This window comes from Dermacentor variabilis, chromosome 3 (genome assembly GCF_050947875.1).
Source record: "Dermacentor variabilis isolate Ectoservices chromosome 3, ASM5094787v1, whole genome shotgun sequence".
In the NCBI taxonomy this organism is placed as follows: domain Eukaryota; kingdom Metazoa; phylum Arthropoda; class Arachnida; order Ixodida; family Ixodidae; genus Dermacentor; species Dermacentor variabilis.
In genome coordinates, this window is record NC_134570.1 from 31,332,631 (window position 1) to 31,355,258 (window position 22,628).

Genomic DNA, 22,628 nt, shown 5'->3' on the forward strand with positions numbered 1-22,628 from the left:
AGCTAGGAGTGTTGATCTACATAGAAATGAAGGAGAAGCGAAGAGAAGACATTTACTTAAATATAAAGGAAAGGTTCACTAATTGCCAATTCCCACACACGCGTGCCATCTGCCGATTTTTAAAGGTTTCTTTTTAATTATATTGAATATGCTCGCAGCTTTTGTCGCCGGCTTTTCCACAACATTTCATTGTCTAATGAATGCACAAGAATCACATGAAGATATGAGCAAATAAGAACATACGCACAGACATACACAACAATGATGAGCGCATAGCGTCAGTGCACTTGAGTCGATGAGTAAGGCCGTGGACAGGACGACGTGTACATAAGTACTCAGGCAATCAAAACAGGCCGTTGAAAACAATGAAGTATACAGAGCACGAATCAATATCAAATGTAGCGACATTTGCGCAAACGAATACAAGAATGGCTCCTACAAATACTAAATTATGCGCAATAAGGGGAAAAAAGGCCATGTGTGAACAAAGAAACAAGTAAAATGACACATAATTGAACATGAATATAGAAAATGCAAAAAATAAGAATAGGTGTCGATACTCGAAAACAATGCCACTGTCACTTAAGAAACTTTAAACTTTTCAGAGCTGTAGTTCGCGCTTGTCGGCCATTCCGCGAGTCAAGAACTTTTCTCTACATGCAGTAAAAGCACGATTGCCAAGACCATTCAGCACTGATTTCAAAGCAGACCTTGGCGATTCATAAAAAGGGTAATTCATAAATAAATATCTTCAACGCTCTAACGTACAACGGTCATTCGAAGGCGACGTGAGGTTTACAGAAACGCATGAGATCTTGGCGAGCGGATGTGGAAACGTGAAAGCAAATCACCGATGACCGCAAGTGTTACAGTAAGACGCATGACCATTTACATTGAGGCTACAACAGGGTGCGTCAAAATGGACTTTTGTATTTAACTGTCATTTACAGCAGGCAACATTAGGAGGCAACAGTATAAGTAGTGTCCGTGGGACACAATACCGACGAGATAAATGCGCCCATTATCACGCTCGCCAGTGGTATACACGAAGGTGCCAGGAATACTTTCTTTCTTACACGGTCTCAAAATTTCTTTGTAATACCTAACTTTAGTGCTAGAAAATTGTATTTTCTGCTTTGATCTTTGAAACGTTGTAGCAAAGAGACAGTGAGGGGCATGTAACATTTAATGATAACTGGAGAGGTTAACATATAGCTACGGGCTAGGCATGTCTTGTGAAGTGTATTATAGGGTGATGGATAAAATTACGAGAGAGAAAAGAAAAAAGAAATACAAAACGCTCACACGCGAAACGCACAAGCACGATAAATCATAAAGTCTCAGGGTATGGACAGTGGACCGAGGATGGTGAGTGTGAAAAAGAGAGAAAAACGAACAGGGAAAGGTAGGCAGGTTAACCAAGGATATGCCGGGTTGGCTACCGAACATTTGGGCAGGGGGAAAGGGATGAAAATATAAGGAGAGAAAAGAAAAATAATAGTCAGTCATTCACAATCAGACGCAGAGGAATCTCCACTGTCACAAGTATTTCACACGAAGTACTCCATCTTGGAAACGGGGATTCCCATGCGAGATTTCGATACTGACGTGGATTAAAACGTCTGAATGTAATATTGCCCTTCTGTATACGTTGCACGCAGGAATCGCTAAGCAAGTGCGCGGCTGATAAGCCGTCTGTGCATGTGAGTGTGCCGAGTCGGAAAATTGTCTCGAGCATCCTGGCCACACCCATCACTGGCCCAAAAATCTACTCTCGCACGAGTTAAGTTCTTGAAGTACGCCGGCCTGAGTGAAGACCGTTTATAGTTCTCCTATGCGTCACCCTTGTGCACAAAGTGTTCGCTCTCTTCCTCTTTTCCTCTCTCTGCTCGCCCTTTCACTTACTCTCGGCGTAGGGTAGCAAACCGGGCGCTCATTTGGTTGACCTGCCTGCGTTTCCTCTTCTCTCTTTCTATCTCCCTCTCAATGTTCGTAAAGAAAAGAAAGGTACCTTCCCTAATGAAACGTTCCGAAAGCTCCCTGGCGAGGAACATAAATGATCGCTATTTCTCTCTGTTGAAGGCTTCGTGGTGCAAGCATGCGTCGCAAGAGAGAGAGAGAGAGAGAGAGAGAGAGAGATTGTGAAGGAAGAGAGATGAGAAGCGACCCTTCGGACACTCCGCATCCCTCAGCAGTCCACGACATTTCCCGGTCTTCATCCCACCTACTCTATTTGTATCAACCGCTGCCGTACCACACACGCGCGCTCTATAGGCGGCTGGTAGGAGATGAACACACGGGTCCATGTGGGCTGACCAATATCCTGTCTCCGGCGCCGAAGGGACGCCCTGCGAGTTTGCTGTGGTGCGCACGAGCTTGGTACGGCTGCTCTCGCTTCCGGCGATCTGTCTCGTTCCGCTCTGCGGAAACTTTCTCCTCCCCGAGATGGCGTTGCATATAGACCTCTGTGTCATCGATGGGCTCGTCAGCCATGGAAATACTCTGGGCTGCCTCCGGACGCAGGAGCGCGCGTGGCTGGGTGAATGGCTGGGCTTCTGCGCATGCGCTCACTGTGTTCTAGCGGGGTGTTTTTGAGCATAAAGAGATAGGAAAATTTCAGTTGGTATTTAGTAGACGGAGGCATTACGCGCGCTCGCTTGTGATGTGAGGGCACATGTAAAGATGGACAGCGACCGTATTAAAAAAAAAAACAGAGAGAACAATTAATGAATGGCTCTCACTGTAGGCAAAGAAGCTCCCGTGCAGCAGCCGAAATATCTTTTAGGTTTCATTTGTATTCTGGCTCACCACTGTCCGCTTATATTTCTGTCATTATACTCGAACAGACGAGATTTTACCAGACCCTATAACCACCATGCGAAAGCTAACAGACACTGAAGACACGTGCATGTATTCCTCACGATCCCCCTGCCTCTGTTCTTTTTTATTTTTGTGTGAGTGCGTGCGTGCGTGCGTGTATGTGTGCGTGTGTGTGTGTGCGTGCGTGTGTGCGTGTGCGTGAGCGCGCGCGCGCGCGCGCGTGTGTGTGTGTGTGTGTGTGTGTGTGTGTGTGTGTGTGTGTGTGTGTGTGTGCGTGTGTGTGTGTGTGTGTGTGTGTGTGTGTGTGTGTGTGTGTGTGTGTGTGTGTGTGTGTGTGTGTGTTGAAATGTTTAGTGTGTAATGTAATTAACACACAATGTGACCTTCGACAATCTTTCACAGCAGAGATTTTTCTTCCCATGACTACTTGCCTTATAACTTGCTGTTATAACAAGTGGCTTTAACGCGTTGGCTCTTTAAGTGGGAGTATGGTATAAGTGATCTTTCTTCCGATCCTAATATATGTTTTCCTTTGCGAGTGTCAGCGCTTCTTCTCGTATATGCCTCTTTTACTGAGTACTAATACTTAACTCCCACGAAATTTTCTTCTTAACCAGCGGCGCTTAGCACGGCATGCGACAGCAATTCCAAAGGCAACTTATATTGCTAAAGCTCTTCATAGGTCTACTTCGCGCCCGTATGAGCGTTGATGCCAGCGATTATCATGGGCTGTCGTGTGCGCGCATTTATTTGCTTTCCTCGTTCGCATGTTTCCACGCATAGTTTCTGTCGAGTTTTCTCAGCACGTGCATCCTGCATACAATATTTCTAGCTCCAGTGAAACTTCGCTGCGGTGTTTCAATTTTATTTTTAACACCTTGAGTTAGCTTGTACTTCCACCCTCCCTGTTAAGCGGCTGAGACAAATGGATCGAATTCAGAATTATTATTTTTTTTTCCGAACGCTTCTGCAAAGTCTAGCAACAAGGAAACGGAGTGACCAGTCAGGTAGTACGAAGCAGGCTCGCTGACAAACGAGTCACCGTCAAAGCAATGAATCAGACTTTGCATATGCCTCCTGCTACGCACTACTTTGTTATTCTACGTCGTCACGCCCCATCATACATATACAAATGATGCAAACTATCTCGGCTTTCTCCTGTTTGAGTTTCCTTAGAGAGAGATCTACAAGCTTTAAGGATATGCAGGAAATATTAGCCTGCCTGAACGCATGGCATGGTGGTCATTCGATGTTTTTTTTATTGACATGATATAAGGAGATGTTGACGCACAATTTAAGGCGCCGGCTACTCCTTATCTCTTGAATGGTTCCATCATACAACATACAAGGTTCAAGATTACACATGAAATAATCGTTTCACAGAAGCACCAGGACTTACCACGCAACGTTTTCACAGAAAGACTACGATGTAATAAACACATGGTACATACAATATACAAGGTAAAAGTCTCCGCAGTTATGTATATAAAAGTCCCAAAAATACAAACGATACTGTCGCCTAATGACTCAGCCTCTGGTCAGCGTGTGGTACATTCATCGTGTAAATGCATTATCACGTATAGTCACAACAAAACAGTCAACATAACATAATTCACAAATGCATGCATATATACAGCGACAATGAAATAAAAGGGACAAAAAAAGCGCTAATAACGTCCAACAATGCCGTTGTCTTCCAGAAAAGTCTTTAGTGCTCTTAAAGCGCTCTTCTGCAAAGACCTTGTTGGCCAAGGTCCCAAAAGTTTCTTTAAATTGAAAGGTCTGCGATCTAATTTAATTAAGGTTGATTTAAGTCGGCATCTTGGTGTGTCGTGACGTGGGCAATCTGGAAGGAGGTGATATATATCTTCATCTACAAATCCACAATCACATTCGGGGGTTTCCGCCCAGCCAATTCTGTGTAAGAAATGCTTTGTGTAGGCAGTGCCTAGCCTTAATCGATGAGTGAGGGTTTCTATAGTTCTGTCTAATGATAATGAAAATTTGAATTCAATGAACTGATCAATATGGCATAAGTCCGAGCTCTTGGAATTCTGGTCAAACCAAGTGTCTCTACACATTTTTAAAGACGTTGTCCTTGTCCTTATAATGCAACGTAACTTATTCTTTGATATTGGGAGCGGAACCACATCATCTTTGAGGTGTGCTTGTCGTGCTGCTTCATCGGCTGCTGAGTTGCCAGGAACGTTACAATGTCCTGGTCTCCCGTGAAATGCTATTTCATGTTTCGCTGCGCTTGCTTTTGTGAGATTTTTAAGTGTCTCGTATATTATACTACCACTGAATGTTTTCCCTTTTGTGCTGCAGAGTGATGTTAGAGCTACCTGTGAATCGCTGACAATTACCCATTTTTGCGCATCTCTTACTGACAATATAAATCTTATTGCACATAGGATTGCAAATAGTTCAGCCGTTGGGGATGAAGTCGCACGAGATAACTTAAATGATTCTTGTTTGTTGAGGTGCGGTATAATGAATGATGAAGTTGGAGGTTGATGTACTGGAGCCATCTGTATTGACATGAGTGTATCTTGAATACCGCATATATATCTGGTAAAGTGCTAGCTGTTGAACAGCTTGAATGAATATGTTTCTTTTTCTGAATATCCCGTCTACTGACAATTCGATTTTTCGAAGTGTAAGTAGCCATGGAGGATATTCGACGTCTGAGTTCCAAAATTCATTTCTTGGCAATATGTGAAGATTTTCACGAATTTCAATATGAACGTAACTCTTATCTCGCTTCATTATGTCTAGAGCCAATGGGTGACTTTTATGCTGTGTTTGAAGACGAAAATAATGTCGGCATGTTTCTGTAGTTCGCATAACTGGAAATGGTGATTGGCGAGCCTCAGCTATTACAAGAGAGCTAGAAGTCACTCGTGGGACGCCTAAACATATGCGTAGTCCTCTAGCTAAAAGTCTTTGAAGTCGCTCTTCTAAAGTGTGGGAAAGTCCGTGTAAGATGGGCGCTGAATACGCAATTTTTTGTCGTACTAATGCATTGTAAACAGGTCATTCGCTTAATGTATGCACAGGCCAAGTATGCATCCCCGAGCCATCATTCTCTTGCTCTAATTTTTACTCGTCTTTTTTTTTTCTTTCTTTCCGACGTGAGAGCTCATTCGGACCCAGCTCCAGTGCACAGGCTGTCATGGAGACCGCTGCAGGAATTACGGCTGTCCCGAAAGCGCCTTCGTCATTTAGAACCCCAGCAAACTACTCAAGCGAGAGAGAGAGAGAGAGAGAGAGAGAGAGAAGAGGGGAGGGAGGGAGGGAGGGAATTTTATTGAATGCATAATTCTCTCGACGCGGTTAGTTGAACACGCATACATTCCTGCGAATGTGGCGTGAATACCGAGTCGCGACCCCCGAGCCCGGCTGCGCGAGTTCCGCAGGCGGCAAATCATAACGAGCACTCGCATCTGTCATCCGCGCGTCATTTGCGCTCCTCGTCCATTTGCACTCACCTATAACGCCGAAATCATATTTCGCCTTCATTTTTTTCCCTTTTCGTCTCCCTCGCCACATTCGCTTCCAGTTCTCCGCTCTACGTTTGCCCGCTGCCTCATCTCCACATGCTCCTTCCCGTTTTCCCTCCTCCTATTCTTACCAGGCCTATTCCCCACAGCAATCTCCCTCGTCCCCATCCTGTTTCGTTTCTCTTATGTAACCTACGACATCAAAATGACGGCTTTACCTTTTTTTTTTTACTGTAAGCACTTCTAGTTTGCCTTCTCATAGTCTCTTCCTTTTTCTTTTCTTTAGATCAAGTTTTTCCCTCGGCTCTCTCATAGCCTCACGTTATCCGCCCTCCCCGACCTCCTCCATCTCCACTTATTTCACTCTCTAACATATGACGGCGAAACCACCGCTTTATTTTAGCCTATATGTGCTACTATATTTGTGTGCGTGTGTTCTTTACAACGCTCTTTACCCCTCCCCGTAGCTCGGTCCTACCGTCCTTTTCTCTCTTTCCTCACTGCAACCCTCCTTCCCTGTCACTTCCCTTCATTCCACAACACCTCTCGTTCTGTCATTTCGCCCGCACGTATAGCCGATGGCCAGCTGCAGAAATCAGGGCAAATATCGGAAGAGCGTGGCGAGTGCGCGGGGTGGGGTTGTGTGCGAGGGAGGGGGGGGGGGGGGGGGTCTCCGCTTCTGAAGCCGAAGCCTCTCTTGTCTGGGGGAAAGCGCGCCACGCCGCAAAAGATACGTCGCCTTGTCGACGAGCGACGCCTTATTTGACATCGGAGGGCCTGATAAATGTTTTTCTTTGCCCGCGCCTCGTCGTCGCCACCGCGACCTCCTTTCCACAACTCTCCTTGCTTCGCTCCTCGCGCCTCTTGCGCCTTTGCAAGGCGAGGCGTATATCGCCTGCACAGACACCGCGCTTCGCTGATTTCGATTTCGAGGTGTTTGTGCACCCGCTTCGTTTTCCCCACTTTCTCTGTATTATATATATATATATATATATATATATATATATATATATATATATATATATATATATATATATATATATGCAGAGAGAGAGAGAGAGAGAGACTAAACACCACCATCCCCTCACCTTCACTCCTCGTGCTTTTTGCAGTTCCAAGATTTTTCCTCCATTTTCTTTCTTTTTCCTCTTACTGTGTTCGGGCTCTGATCTGGCAATGTTTTTATGCTTCATTCTCGCCTCTCCCTCCATGCTCTACTGTCTGTCAGGAGTTATAGTGTAATAATTTTTTGCCCCCCCCCCCCCCCCCCCCAGCTTCTTTCTTCACTTCTACCGTCTTTCTGCACACATAATATTTCTTCGCGAAGTCGGTGTCACAGGGTTTGCCGCGGCACTCGCATCAGCGCGCGCCTCTGCGGTAAGAGCGAGAAAGGACGCGGAGGAGAGGGTCTGGAGAGACATGCCGAAGTGTCGGTCATTTTTCAAAACACCAATAACACGTAAGAGAAGAAAACGAAACGCGCCGCAGGTTGACGCCCCATTGGCTCACGGCAGCCATAGCGTGGGCGAACTCCCGTCCAATCAGAGAACTTTACCATCTTCTTTCTTTATTTCTTCTATATCTTTTTTTTTTTATTCGAGATAACGTGTTCGTTCTTTTCGACAGTGCCGAGTCGTAGTGTCCACCCGTCGGATGCTCCCCGCCCTCAAATTGGCGCTGAACGTCGTCGGCAAATATGGACGTCTGTTTTTGTAGCTTTTTCTTTCTTTCCTATACTGTGTGTTTGGTCGTAAGGAGGGGGGGGGGGGGGGCGAGAGATATGCCTTTTGGTCTCTCCTTCCTTAGCTTCCACGCACCACTGAACGCAGTTTCTTAGACGGATGGGAACATGAAGCGTAACGAGATGGTATTTGTCACCGTATTGCCTCAGACTAAAAGAGAGATGCTGTGCAGATAACATATACATATATATCTTTATACGCGTCTACTCAAGCTGTGCCCCGTCGTACAGCACAGCTCTTTCAACCTGTAGTAGCAGTGACACTTCGCTTGCCAGGGTGTGGGGCCAAATCAACAACCGACGGACGAGGTTTTTCCAATTTAGTTTTATTTATTTAGCTATATATCCGGCTCTCGCGTGTATAGCATTCAAACTCCTTGTAAAAGTGACACGCGGTTTTGCTAGGACTGACGTATAACCCATCAGAGACAGCTGGTTTATCTAAATAGTACGCCTATACATGCCGATAGATTTAGAACTGTGTAATGACGCCGCAAGACGGTGTTTGGAGCCGAAATTAAACAAAACCAGAATGGCTCGTCGATGCATAAGTCGTTGACCGACCAATGTTTTCTATGGGTCTCGCGCTCCTGGAATCCTGCCCGGCTGCAATAGAGCCTTTTGGATGCTTTAGGGAGGCCTTGTTATGCATATGTAGCTCTGATCATCGCAGCACATGCAAATATTAATCCCAGAGCGGCCCTTTCTTTTGCGTGTCTCCAGGAGAAGCGCGCTTAGTCGACGAATGCGCGGCATTTTGTTTGTGGCGACCGCTTTCCTTTATGATTTGCTGCCGTTCGCAAACATCTTATTTGACATGGAAAGAGAGGGAGAAAAACATTGCAACTCGCATGCCGGATCCCGGCATATATGTTATTTGTTACAGCTAACAGCTCTCCGAAGGACGGTAGATAGAAAGTATGCCGCCGCGCTATAGGAGTACGTCACTTCGAAACAAATGGAGACTAAGGCACATGTCGCAGCCACACCATTGACTCCGGCGCAAGATGTCGTTGAACGGCGCTACTCGGCTTTGAAGGCCAGCGCTTTGGAGGCCGGTGTACGTGACGTATGGCAGACGTATTACAAACACGAAGTCCAAGAACTGCTGCAGATCTTCGACGCAGCGAGCGCCGCATTTCGGTGGCCTCATGCTCACCGGATGCACCTATCGTAATAGGGCTTATTATGACGTGGAAGTGTTGCCGATGTATGTATGCCGAAGCCAGCTACCTAGATAAAGCGTTCTCGAAGCCGTGTGTCGCAACTAAGAAGCGTTCGAGCTTAAGTCAGAAAGACGTGTCGAATAATGCACCTAGTCAATCTCGGAATGTTGCCAAGTGTTACGAGCACTTTTGTGTATCCCTTTGTCAAAACATTTGTCTCAAAGGATGACGTTCATTACTGAAAAATATATTTATTTGTCAGTATACTTACGCAGTCTGTGGACGTCCTATAAGCTCATTTGCATTCCATTAGATTTTCTGGTCTATGTACGTGCTAGGGACCATTGCTGACTAAAAGTGTAAGACGTTGACACTGTGTATGACTATGTAACACCTTCATAGACTGTGTGTCAGCGCCGACAGAAACAGTTCTGTATTGTGTACGTGCTTTATTGCTGTGTTCTTTTCTTTCTGCTTCTTTGATTCGCATCCTTTGCATCGCTCACATATATATAATAATAATATTTGGGGTTTTACGTGCCAAAACCACTTTCTGATTATGAGGCACGCCGTAGTGGAGGACTCCGGAAATTTTGACCACCTGGGGTTCTTTAACGTGCACCTAAATCTAAGCACACGGGTGTCTTCGCATTTCGCCCCATCGAAATGCGGCCGCCGTGGCCGGGATTCGATCCCGTGACCTCGTGCTCAGCAGCCCAACACCATAGCCACTGGGCAACCACGGCGGGTGCATATATATATATATATACATACACACACACATATATATATATATATATATATATATATATATATATATATATATATATATATATATATATATATATATATATATATATATATATGTGTGTGTGTGTGTGTGTGTGTGTGTGTGTGTGTGTGTGTGTGTGTGTGTGTGTGTGTGTGTGTGTGTGTGTGTGTGTGTGTAGTCAATCGCGATGTGAGCAGGCAGCTTTTTAGCATTTATACATAAACTCCTGCACACTTTCTAGAAACTGACGAACTAAATTCATAAATGAACTGGATGAACATACTTCCACTAGTCTCTTCAACAAGACTGCTCAAATAATTTTTCATTTGTGTCCCTATGCGAGTCGGCGTCGTTGTTACTTTCTTTTTCAAACCGTTCGCCTGAAGCATGGTTCTCGGCCTGTGAATATTTCACCACTATACGAGCTCTCTGAAAATCTTCGACTCACACTTGATTTACTCAAGTCATTCCAATCACTACGCATGGTTTTAGTGATTAGAAGTTTATACATGCGCACGCGCCATACAGGCGCGGGGTATCAAGCGTGAGCTGCGATGTTCAACCGCGCCATTGTCCAGGCGTTTACACCAGGGACCCGATGGCAGCGCCATCCGACGACAGCGCAATCTTTTTACGATGGTCCCTTGTCGGTAGACAGCAGCAGCAGCCGTCCACGAGCCACGGCAGTCGTCCTGCACGAAGCACGTATGTACGCCGGGGCGCATATTTCTTGTCCCCGCACTGTTCGACACGAGAGAAAGAAGTGTTCATACATGAGAGCACAGCAACGAAGACTGCCTGGCTCTCTTCAGGTGGCGCACTCTTGTGTTACCTTTTGTCCGCCCTCCTACGCCCTCTACTGCCGGTTAGCCCGCCACACGCGTTCTTGTTTTCTTTTTTTTCCCCGGCTGTACTTGCCTTTTCGCCCGGCGCGTCTGCATCGTACGTCGTCTCTGTCCTTTGTTCTTTGAGTCGGCGGCAGAGTGAGCTCCGCCTGCCGACGGGTTGCCGCTGTTCGCGACGCGCAAGCGAGCCGTTCTAAAGAAAGCAGACGGAGATGTGGCAGGGGGGGAGGGACCCCGAGAAAGCGTAAATCAAGCGCGAACGGCCTCCTTGGAAAGGCCATATACACCCGCTCATCCAGCCGCTGGCTATATTGAGTTTTGTTTGCTCTTTATTTTTTCCCGCTCCTCGAGGTTCATCCCAGCTTGGCGCTCTGGTGTCGCTTGATCTCGTGCAGAGACTCCCAGTCATACGGTGCCGAGAAGAACAGCAGACGACATACAGCCTGCTCTTCGCGGTGGATCGGCATGGCGCCGGCCGCAGAAGGCGACGTCTTGCTTCCTCCTTGTGCTACAGACGAGTCGTCGTCTGCTAGTTCGCTCTTTCGGAAGTGGCTGTGGCGCCAAGTAGCTGAACACATGAATATCGTTCCCTTGTTCATTTTTTTGTGTGTGTTTGTTTATTCGTGCTAAACCTGTCAACATCTAAACTCTTGGCTTTACTTGTACAGGTAAAAACCAAGAAAATAAAGAAAAAGCGCAGAGACGTCGATGTGCCATTCCAAAATGCACCATGGCAACATTCCCTGTAGGAAAACACAGGAACTCTCCTATGAAATGTTCGCACCATAGAAGAATCGAAAATTTAAAAGCGTTTCCGTGTATACAGTGCGAAGACGTGCATTCGTGTCGCACTTGCGGCCAGTTGTTTTCTCATCCACTTTCGTTTCCATTTATTTATAATGTCTTGAAGTCAATGAAGAACTGCAGATATTTGTTGGAATCTTATTATGTAACTAATAAATATCGGGCCCTTCGGCTTCCTTTTCCTCTCTCTCTCTCTCTCTCTCTCTCTAACTATTGACTGTGGCATATAGCCCAATTCTAACCCTTGATATAAATTACTCAAGCAGGTGGCCGTTACTTCTACGAAAATTAAAATTGCTTAATGTAATAATTATAGTTACGCTAATGAACTTTCTAATTAATTACATTACGGCACATATTCTAATCTACGAATTGTAGCTGATGAGTTCTCAAGGCGTCGCGCAAAAGCACACATACACGCACGCAGGCACACGTTAGGAACGAACCAGAGAGGCATGTGGTTGACTACACTACACTGGGAAAGGAAATGTATGAAATAGAAAGATGAAAAAAAGAAGTTCTCACAGATCGGACATTTTTTGTTTGAATGTTGACGCCACCATAATAAATATGGACGGAGTGCGAGCAGCAATCGTCTCATTACATTACGTGTCGCTGATGGTGAATAATCTTCTGGATGGTAAATGACATATGTTGTCCAAAAGCCATAGGTGAATAAAGTTCCGTCGTGTTGAGTTGGTGCTTCCGCCGAAGCACCTGACCTCGCGTGATTCGGTCTCATTCATTTTTGTTGCATGTCCCAGTCTCTCCCGCAAGCACCTATATACCTGAACCCAACTTTTGGTTCGGGGCGCATTGATCGCCCAATCCGTGCCAGTTCTTTTCGGATTTGTTGGGACACCAATTTGCCGTCCTTGCACTTTTGTAGAAACCCGCCTGCCGCCTTTCGTCGCGGTTACGTGACAGGCTCCGCCGAATTTCTTTTTTTTTTTTTTTTTGCCTACTATAAGCTTGAACATTTTGTGTCACGGCTTGTCGCTTTCGATCTTTCAGGTCTCCGGACATCGAGGCTGCGACTAGGTAGAGTGTCCCAGAGCTGTTCGTTTAGGTTCAAGTGTCGACAAGGTGAGAAACTATTATGCAGATACAGCGCACGTGCTGGCATCTCTACGAAGCGGATCTTTTATGAAACTGCTGATGAAACCGGCACAGGTCAGAACTTTAATGTTGTGCAACGTTTGCATTTATGCGCTACACCCTTCGCAAGCTTTTGCCTAATCGCAAACGGCAGTTCACATGAATGAACACCGTGAGACGTCGGTGCAAAGATGTCACGAGAGACGAAGTCGGTGCTTGATGTTTGTCGAGGGAAGAACGACTATTATATAGAGGTGAATGGCACCTCGTGCGATGCGAAAGCATGTATACAAGTTTGACTATTATTCGCCCATTTCATTGCTACGCCTGTGGCCCAATGTAAACTCATACGCGCCACATGACGTAACACACGCGCCATCCCTCTAAATGAGCTAATTGTCTTTGGGACAGGAGAAGCATATGTGGTTAATGGTATATGAACAATATGATGGTATATACATGTGTATAGTATATGGCCGGAGGGTTAGGGCGTGCAGCGTTGCTATTCTCGGAAACCGCGTTTCGATCCGTCAATCAATAGCATCCGACGCGTAATTCCTTTATCGTGCGCGTACGAGCAGTTTAACGGCAGGGGTGAAGGAAGACTTGACAGGGCAAACGCTCAGGACAAGGGAGACGCTTGACAGGACTGAACGTCTGTCCTGTCGAGTCTTTCTTCAGCTCTGCGGTTAAACCGGTCAATATGATTACGATATGTTGCACCAACTGTGCCAGCAGATTACTATCGTAATTATTTTATTTTCAGTGTGTGCGCAGCTCCTTGACGCGAGCTATTCGGCCAGAGAGCAGCAGTACCCAGCAAGAGCAGCCGCGGCCTGCACAGTACGGGAGGGTTCACGAAGGAAACCGTCGCTTTAAAAGGAAAACGAAAGTGCACGAAAACGCAACCTGCTAAAGGTGGGTGCCAAACCCACAACTCCCATTACGCGTGCTATACACACTATTACTGAGATACCGCGGCAGTCGTGCTCCCCTATACTTTCTTGGTTATCTTTATCTCTACTTTGTTATCACTTTACCTCCCCCTCCCCTCTTTCCCCCGTGTAGGGTAGCAAACCGGACCTTCCCCTCTGGGTAACCTCTCTGACTTCCCCTTTCTTCTCTCTCTCTCTCTGGGCACATGGACTATAGATCTAGCTCTGGGTGATTTAGGAAGTTCCACTGTATAGAGATCGGCTCCGTGTTCAAGGGAAACTTGCGTTGTTTTCCCGCCTGATGAAGAGAGAGGGACATAGGAGGACATGCATATTATGACCACGCAACCGGAACGTATACATGCTGTACGTTGGCTACCAGCTTTCATAGAGTCTCAATAGTTGTCGCTGAGAGGTTTGGTGGGTCAAATATCTCAACACTCGCGCTCCTATATCTAGGGCGTTCAGTTCGGTCAATAGTTATCTTTCCTTTGCAAAAATGTGGACAGAAATAAAACTGTATGGTAAAGGCAGAGAGGTCAACCAGGCGCAAGTTTGGTTTGCTACATTGCGCAGGAGAAGGGGGCTTAAGGGATGAAGAAAGAAATAGAGAAAGCTTATTAGCGCAGTTTATAATACCAAAGGAGGCCAACAAAATGGTCCTCGTCGAGAACTTGTAGCCTCTAGCCTATATTTTGAGGCAAGTTCCCATAAATAAAAACAACAACAACAACAACAACGAAGTGCACTGTATAGAGAACTATAGACAAAACAGTACGAGCGCCAATTCGCAACTAAATATACATTGGGAAATCCTTGTTTCATCAAAATTACGCATAATATTTTCGTCTTGCGTGTATGCTACGCCAAATGGCCTGAACTGCTACACTCCTGAGTTAAGCATAAACACTCTCTCTCTGCCTTTGTCGCCACTTTACACTTGACCTCGTTACATCTTCGAGTACTGCCGGGAAGTCGTTCGCCTTATCTTCAGGTTATACATCGCTCTGGGGCATCTGGAAACTCTGGCTGCATGGTTCAGCACTCAAGTCCTCGGCTCCTACGACCGGCGACGGCGTCAGCGGCGTCGGCGGAATTTCGGGTCATCGCTTCTGCTCCTTCCCGCCTACCGGCGTCGGCTGTGCTCCTCTCTCTCCCTCGCGAGCATGGTTGCCCTCTCCCTCCTCCACACGTCGCATGGCGAGCGGGCGCTTTTATTGTCCCTGTGAAGTGGTGCGGTTTTATTTATAGGTGCTATTCACGACGCCGACACGCACAATGGCCACTGGGGAAAGGGGGGGAGGGGGGGACACGGACGGAGGCTGTGGTGGGTGGCTTCGTCGTCGCCGAGCGAAGAGGCAGGAGCTCGGCCGCTGCCACTGGTGCTCGAACATTGTTGAGCGTAGAACAAGAGCGCGAGGAGGAGAGTGAGGAGGAGGAGAGGAGGATGCGGCAGTAGAACCCAGAAGCACGCACACTGTGTCCCTAGCTAAACTCACATGAACAAACATACAAAGTTTGATGGTGATAGAGAGAGAGGGGGGGGGGCGGGGGAGGGGGCAACGTGGATGACATGCATCACTCTTGGTGCTTCCAGAAGGGATGCGGAGAGGAGGAACTTTTGTTTTTCTACGCCGGTACAGGGGGTAAGCGTCGTTTTCTGCTCTCCCCAAGTGTGCCATCCACTCTTTCGCGCCGCCACAGCCGCCATTTCTTACGCTTTGCCGGGGCCTCCGCGGAGAACTGCCGTCCTGCGTTTGCCTCCTTTTGTTGCGATCGTTCGCAGTCCGCCGAATCAGCCTTTTGTGTTTCGCTGGTCGGTGCGCGTGAACACTCATAGGTGATTCGGCGGCGGGGCTTGTACCCATCGATAGCATATAGACGAACCGTTTTACAGATGCAGCCCATACGCGCGCTTCAATCTTGAAGCACGCTTGATTTCTCGTTTGTATTTTAGATTATAGCATCGTGACATCGCGACATTTGCATTCAACGTTGTGGAACACTTCTCAAACATGTGAAACGTCAGCCCAACTTGTGTGTTGTTCGTGGAACCGTCGGGGCGTAATTATGAAATAGCAGGGGCCGGAAATCAAAAGGCTCGAAAACTTACACCATCACCTTTTTGTTACATACAGCAGCTACGCAGCGTCAAGTTCATAACGACTATTGCCATATTCGACTCGTAAATTGCGAATACTTTGTTAGCGTTAGAAAGGTCGTGAAAGACAGCAATCAACGTGCTTGGTAAACTATATGGATAAGCCTGCGTCAATATGTAAGGTTAAGCGAGATCATCTATCTTCGAAATGCTGCTGGAAATCGCACTGCAACGACCAGCCAAAGATGCCGCAAGTGCGAGAAAACTTGTTAAACGGCCTTGCTCACTTTGTTCCTTTATTTGCGGCTGCCGTGCTTCGAAAATGCTGTCGCATAATATAGGGTGCAGTGTGACGCAGCCAAGTCAGACATTACTGCGCAGTGTGAAAGTACTGTGAAGGGGTGTGGATGCTGGAGCATGAATCAAACTTAGGAGGGCGAACACAGACGATGTGCACCCACACTGCGCGCAACGCGTCGTTGTAGCACGTTTATGCCTTTACGAGAGGAAGAACTGATGAATAGCTCTAGGAACATAGATAAATCTCTCTCTCTCTCTCTCTCTCTCTGTCTGTCTAGAGCTATTTCAACAAGGGGTCGTTTTTACAGGCCAGCAGATTTGTGAGCTTGGCCACCAGCTGAATCAGTTGACGCAACCCCACAATTCCATGACGCCGCTGCGCTATATATATATATATATATATATATATATATATATATATATATATATATATATATATATATATATATATACATATATATATATATATATATATATACATAACAAGAAATAGTGTGCAGGTCATTGAACTCGCGCCACCGTCTGTCATTGCCTCGCTTTAAATTTTTTGCTCGGTTTCTCGGCAACATAAGCGCGATAACGTGAAATCATGCTGCGTAAGCAAGCGCTGCACTACACGATGTTTTGAAGATTCTGCGCTCGCAAGTGGTGGGGAGGCCAGTGTTGAACAAGAAGAGTGTTTGCGGTTAGTCTCCCTTTATTTCCTTTATTTTTCCTTTATTTCTACATGCGGCCGCGCGGTCACGGAGTGAGAGTGGCTTGTATGTACTGGAGAAGCACAGCTGTGATACTTTTTTTTTCTTAATCTGGGATCACTGCTTTTCAATTTTCTTTCTTTTCTTCTTTCCTTCTTTCCTTCTTTTTTTCTTTCTTTCTTTCTTTCTTTCTTTCTTTCTTTCTTTCTTTCTTTGTGTTCCTTCGACTTGTTAACTAGTGCCACAGGGGCAAATTACCTGAAAATTTCCATAATCAGCACTTGGCTACTGCAGCGACGAAGAAACTACGTTAAACAAGAAAGACCAAGGAAGAAAAAGTGTGGCTGGAGCTGGTGGGGCGTACGCGGTTGACGCAAATTCTGCAGGCAGGCGGCTGTGTAATCAGCGTTTTCAGATTAGGTGTTAACGAATCGAAGCGAGGAGGGCGAGAAACGCAGAAGTAAGTGCGGTAACAGCTGGGCATGCAACCCAGTGGCACCTTGGCATGGGCGAACTTTTGTACAATGTCCTCTTCCTCTTCCACCTTCGGGAAAGGTGTACTACGGGGCTTAAAGGTTAGGCTTTGCGCGCCTGATGCCGGCAACTGCGTTTGCTCTCTTGCTTTTCTATTTTCAGTTTTTAGTGATTTCATTATTTCTTTAATTATTTATTTCTTTATTTTAGCCTCGTTGTTGCGTCACTCGAAAATCCGGCATCGAAGTGCAGTGTTCGCAGCGAGCGTTGGGCTTCGCCACAGTGCCTGCCTGGCGCACGGTGAATACCCACTCTGCATTTTTCTTCTGAAAGGGAGCCCAAAAAAAAATCGAAGTAAACTTGGGTCCTCCCAATTTCATACGGATTTGTTACCTTGCAAGTCCACAGCTCTGAACGAAATCATGAGTAATAAATGCAATGACTGGTAATGATTATGCGCGCGTGTGAAGAAAGTTATTTCAGTCAACGTTTAGAAGAAAAAGAAATGGTTGCGCTGAAAGTTTGAAAGATATAGCGTGATAAGCAATGCCACAAGAATGTCTGAAGCCATAAAGCAAGAAGATTAGATAAATTCATGCATAACACAACGTAACCATGGCAACTCAATGATTGCGGCGCCAGAATTCCCTTTTGCATGCATACGTAACTCTATAAGATTGCCAGCCGGCCCCGTAGTGCTGCTTAACTTTTGAGAAGCGGCATATTCAGTGGAGACGCGGGAACGTTGTGAGCAGATGTCGTGCGCAACCCCTTGTTATCTGCCCTTCGACTTACATGCTCGAAGATCAAAAGCGTAGCAGTTTGGCCGAGTAGAGCTTATAGTTTGAGCGACTTTTTTGGGGCTTGTAGCGCAGCTAAAAACGAGCAAGAAGGAAGGCGGCAGGGGTAATTTGAAAAGGAACGGAGAACAGGATGAGCGCTCACTTCCAAATGATGGTTTATTTCGTGACTCAGAAGGCAACTTATACACTCAGCCATCCATGTGACATGAAAAGACAACAACACAAAACCAAGCAACAAACCACAAGGAACAATGTGTAAAAAACAAAACATTTTCAGACAGCCTGTGGCGGCAGTCTGAGATACGCCAATCCATTTCTTGATCACGATAACGAAGGTGAGCTTACACGTGCATGGCCTATGATATCTTTTGCTTCAATGATTTCTCTTGTAAGCTGATTATGACTACGACCTAAAAGTATTTATTTATTTATTTATTTTCTTTATCTATTTCAGAATACTGCAGGCCATTGCTTGTCCCAAGCAGGGATGAATTTACATTGTTACATAACCAAGAGAATAAAATTTATACAATATTAGCAGCACATTTATTAGCAGCACATTTATTAGCAGCATATTTTAGAAGAATGACGCATTCTTCTAAAAAAGGTTCGCAACCACACGTTGTACAGTGCTGTTGTACAGGGCGTTGTACAGCACTGCTGTACTGTACAGTGCTGTACAGTGCAGAATGTCTGTTACATGAAACAGGCCCTGAGCATCCTGGAAATAAAAAACGTAACGCTGAACAGGAAGTCGTCGTTCAGCATTTATTAGCTCGTTAACCCTTGTAGAGTCAACTGGCTGGATGGACGCCCGTTCCTAAAACACTTCTGCTGCATGCGGCTACTGATGTTTGCGATAGCACCGGCTCCCGATAAGAAAACGTGCCTTCTTCTCTTCCTGCGAGAACAGCACATCGGGCTGCGGGCCTATGGGAGTCAGTGCTGATGGTCGACAGATAAAAGCAACAAAAGAAAAACACAGCGAGTAAGAAAGAATATGGAAGCATACAAACAGGGGGCATGCAGCGACGATCAGAACGCGCGCGAACGTTTCGCGAGCTTAGCATTATATAACGAGCTCCTTACACGAAGAGGCCGCTCGCTTCTTCTCTTCTTCTTCGTTATTTTACCTACCGGCGTTTCTAAGCTAGAAGTTGCACATGCTGCTCCCGCATGCTTGCACGACGTCTCTTCTGCCGCGGTCTCTTCCTGCGCGCGGAGTCGCTGGCTGGTCCCGTCTGGATAAAGGATAAAGCCAAGTCGTGACTCGGAAAGCGGATATATTCTGGGCCAATTACGTCCAATTACGGAGAAGGGAAAAGCCCCCGCGCTGCTACCCCCTGGCGGCCGCCGCCGCCATCGCGCGCGGCACGGTCCCGAAGAAGGCCGCGAGACCGACCGCCGCGCCACCTACGCTACCACGTGTCGCGCGGGGTGCGCGCAAGACTAGCGGTTCCACCAGAACCGCTGGCGGCGTATGGTTTCCTGCAGAGGAAACTGCCAAAGTCTGGAGTTGTAGCATCTGTGGGAACCGTAAGCAGGGTGTTTCGACTAACGCGGAATTGTGGTAACTATGCGCGCTATAGTGTACGTGGATATTCTGGCTTCAAACGGCTTTGTGACTTTGCAAATTAACCGTTTTTGAAGAAAATGCCGAGTTGTAAACGCAACAGTTTTCAATAATTATGCGTGTGCGCGGAGGTTTATCGCAATAATCTTTAGAACTATACGATTGCTTCGAAATTTAGGCCAATAAAGGCGTATGAGGAGCGTCAGCTTTCTCGTTCCCTTCAACTCTTACGTGTGACGAGGTCGACTGAAATTTCATCTTGAACCCCCTGCGCCTGACGTTTTTTCTTTTTCTTTTCGTTTCTTTCCTTTTTTTTATCAGCGCCAGCGATTGCCTATAGTAAACTTCTCCTGAAGTTTTCTGTAGGCAATAGTTACAATCGCTGCATAGCGCTGGCTTTCACCCTGCGAGTATGTGGCGGCATCTTGCGCAGAATCGACCCTTAGTTTTCGCGAAGCGGCGGTGATTGCAGTATTTTGTACAATTTTAAGCGGAACTAAGTGATTTAGCTGACCAGACCATGACACGTCAAGGGGAAGGTGCAGAATACCGCTGCGCAGCTATCTGTTGGCGATGGGAGTTCCTCAGTTGGCTTCAAACAAAAATGCCGCAGATGAAGCCGAGTTTCTTCAGCCACGACTACTGGCGTCTCAAATCTTGTTGACTCGACTGTGAAGGCTTAGTGAGTGCTCCGTAGACAAGGTACGTACTTCTACGGTGACTGCGAGCAACAGCTCGTACACTCCCAACTTCATGTCGCACTGACCACGATGGTCCGAACGAAGTAGTTTAGAGCTGCCGTGTTCTTCTGAAGATGTTACCTGCAGCGTCCGTGTAACCGAACTACCGCAGAAACGCGCCATTCCAAATTCCGAAGCAATGTTTCTTGCACTAAGCCGCTATAGGAGTTCCGAAGTTCGCGAGGACTTCCTTACACAGTTTCGCTGTCGTTGATGTGCGAGTTGCTCTTGTTTGATATATGTAAGCCTACGAAGAACCTTTCGGCTTTGTACTGAATATACAGTGTCTCCCAGCTAACTTTAGCCAATCTTTAAAAATATTCGAGTGGGCTTAGGAAAGCGCCACTATAATCGCGTTTTCGGCCATATTATGGAGCAAATCACACTTTTCTTTGAATTCTCTTTGGTTTCCTAGTTAGCCGAGAAAAATTAATTAGCTTCACTAGTATTATATTTGGAGACAAACTTCCAGCGAAAAAATTGTATGCACAGAACACTGTCGAAAGCGTCCAGTTCTTCAGTAATTAAACGGCGCTCATTTACGTGCGAATCCCTTTCAGACATCTCTAAGTGCTGCGTATCATTGCGGGAGTCGAATAGTCCCGATTAATTAATTCGATAATAATTGAGGTCTTATTTTCTAGGCATCTCTCATTGAGGTATTCAGGAGTTAGCTTTCGACAGATCTATTAAGAAACGTCACCGGCTGCTGTTAATTCTGGACAGCATAGTGCAGTGGTCCTTGTCTGCATTTTACCAGAGTCAATAAATTTGCGCTGCAGTCACATTCGGTGCTGTCGACGCAGGAACGAAAAAAAAAAATGTAAGACAGAAATCACGCCGATTGAACCTACATGTTGTAATCGGTGTTAAATGAATAGATTTCTGGTGAAACGTTTCTTCGGAAACTCTACTTGCTTGAATGTTCTCAGGCAAGACTAATAGACGTGGCTATGCCTTTTTTTTTTTTTTTTGCTGAAGTTGCATTGCGAAGATTCTTCTTCGATGTAGCTGAGAAAAAAAGAATACTGCGTGTCCCAGTAACGTTAGCAAGGTAACGTTAGCAAAGCTATTAAAGAAAGAAAAGATGAATACACGTTGACATACGATCTTAAGACTGACGGTGTTCGGCCGTCCTACTTCTGATCTTAGCTGGGACGTTAGCAGGGACAACCTGTAGGTACATACAGTTGTGTGCTCGGTTTGCCTGCGTCAAGCCTGTCTGGAACACACGGCTTCTCTTTCGAACTGTCGTTAGCCGGCACTGGACCAACCGCCTAGGAACAAAATCTTGGTACCCCCAAACCGAAGCGGCCCCGTCCGTTCCCGTCTTCATTCTCAACATGCGCATCCGGCTCTCGCCTTTCTATCTACCTTTACATCAGGCCACCCTCGCCTCCTCCTTTCCTTGTACGCGCGCGCATTTTAAGTATGCGCGCGTCTTGGAGCGGAGGGGAAGCGGATCTGCGCATGACACGGCACACTGAGGGCGCATGCGCGCGCACGGCCGCGCGCCCAGCCGACGCTCTTGGAGGCGGAGCGCCCGCCGAGCGCCATTGGCCGAGACGACGCGCGTGTCCCCCCCCTTTACTTGTCTCCCCCCCACACCTTCCTCCTCTCTTCTTTTTCGTCGTTGTGGCATTGGCGCCCTTTTGTTTTTTGTTACCCCGCAACACTGGCCCGCAGAAGCGGCCGCCGTGGTCCGCCGTGGACGCCGCCGACGCCTCCTCCTCTCTTACGGCGGCGGCGAATTGCTCATATATTTGCACTATTCGCTTCTTTGCTTACACTAAGGGGGCCGAATTTTGTAACGATCGATTTCGTTTTCGTTCCGTCCTTGTTCATTGGCTCGGACTTGGCTTGAAGGCTGCCGCGCCACCTGTATGACCCTGAGATCGGCGACTCAACGCGACGCACGATAAGGAAAGAATGCAAGGAACGGAACGTTACAAAACGGGGTGCCAGATTTCAACGCGCTTACGTTTTGCACGCAAATAATGCGACCATGAACGTAACACGAGTGGGGGGAGAGAGGGGGGCGGACTTCTGATCTCTAATAAATAAATTGATAAATAAATAAATAAATAAATAAATTTTTTATATACATCGCGCAGGAAGAGGAAACGAAGAGTAAGAACAGGGCTTTGATCATCGTTACTGCGAAATGATGTCGCAAGGTGAAGTGACAGAACTAGCGTTGACGTCTTTGTCACTGCAATGTGCACGGTTCCAAATCCTAGCACACCGTTCTCGCACGA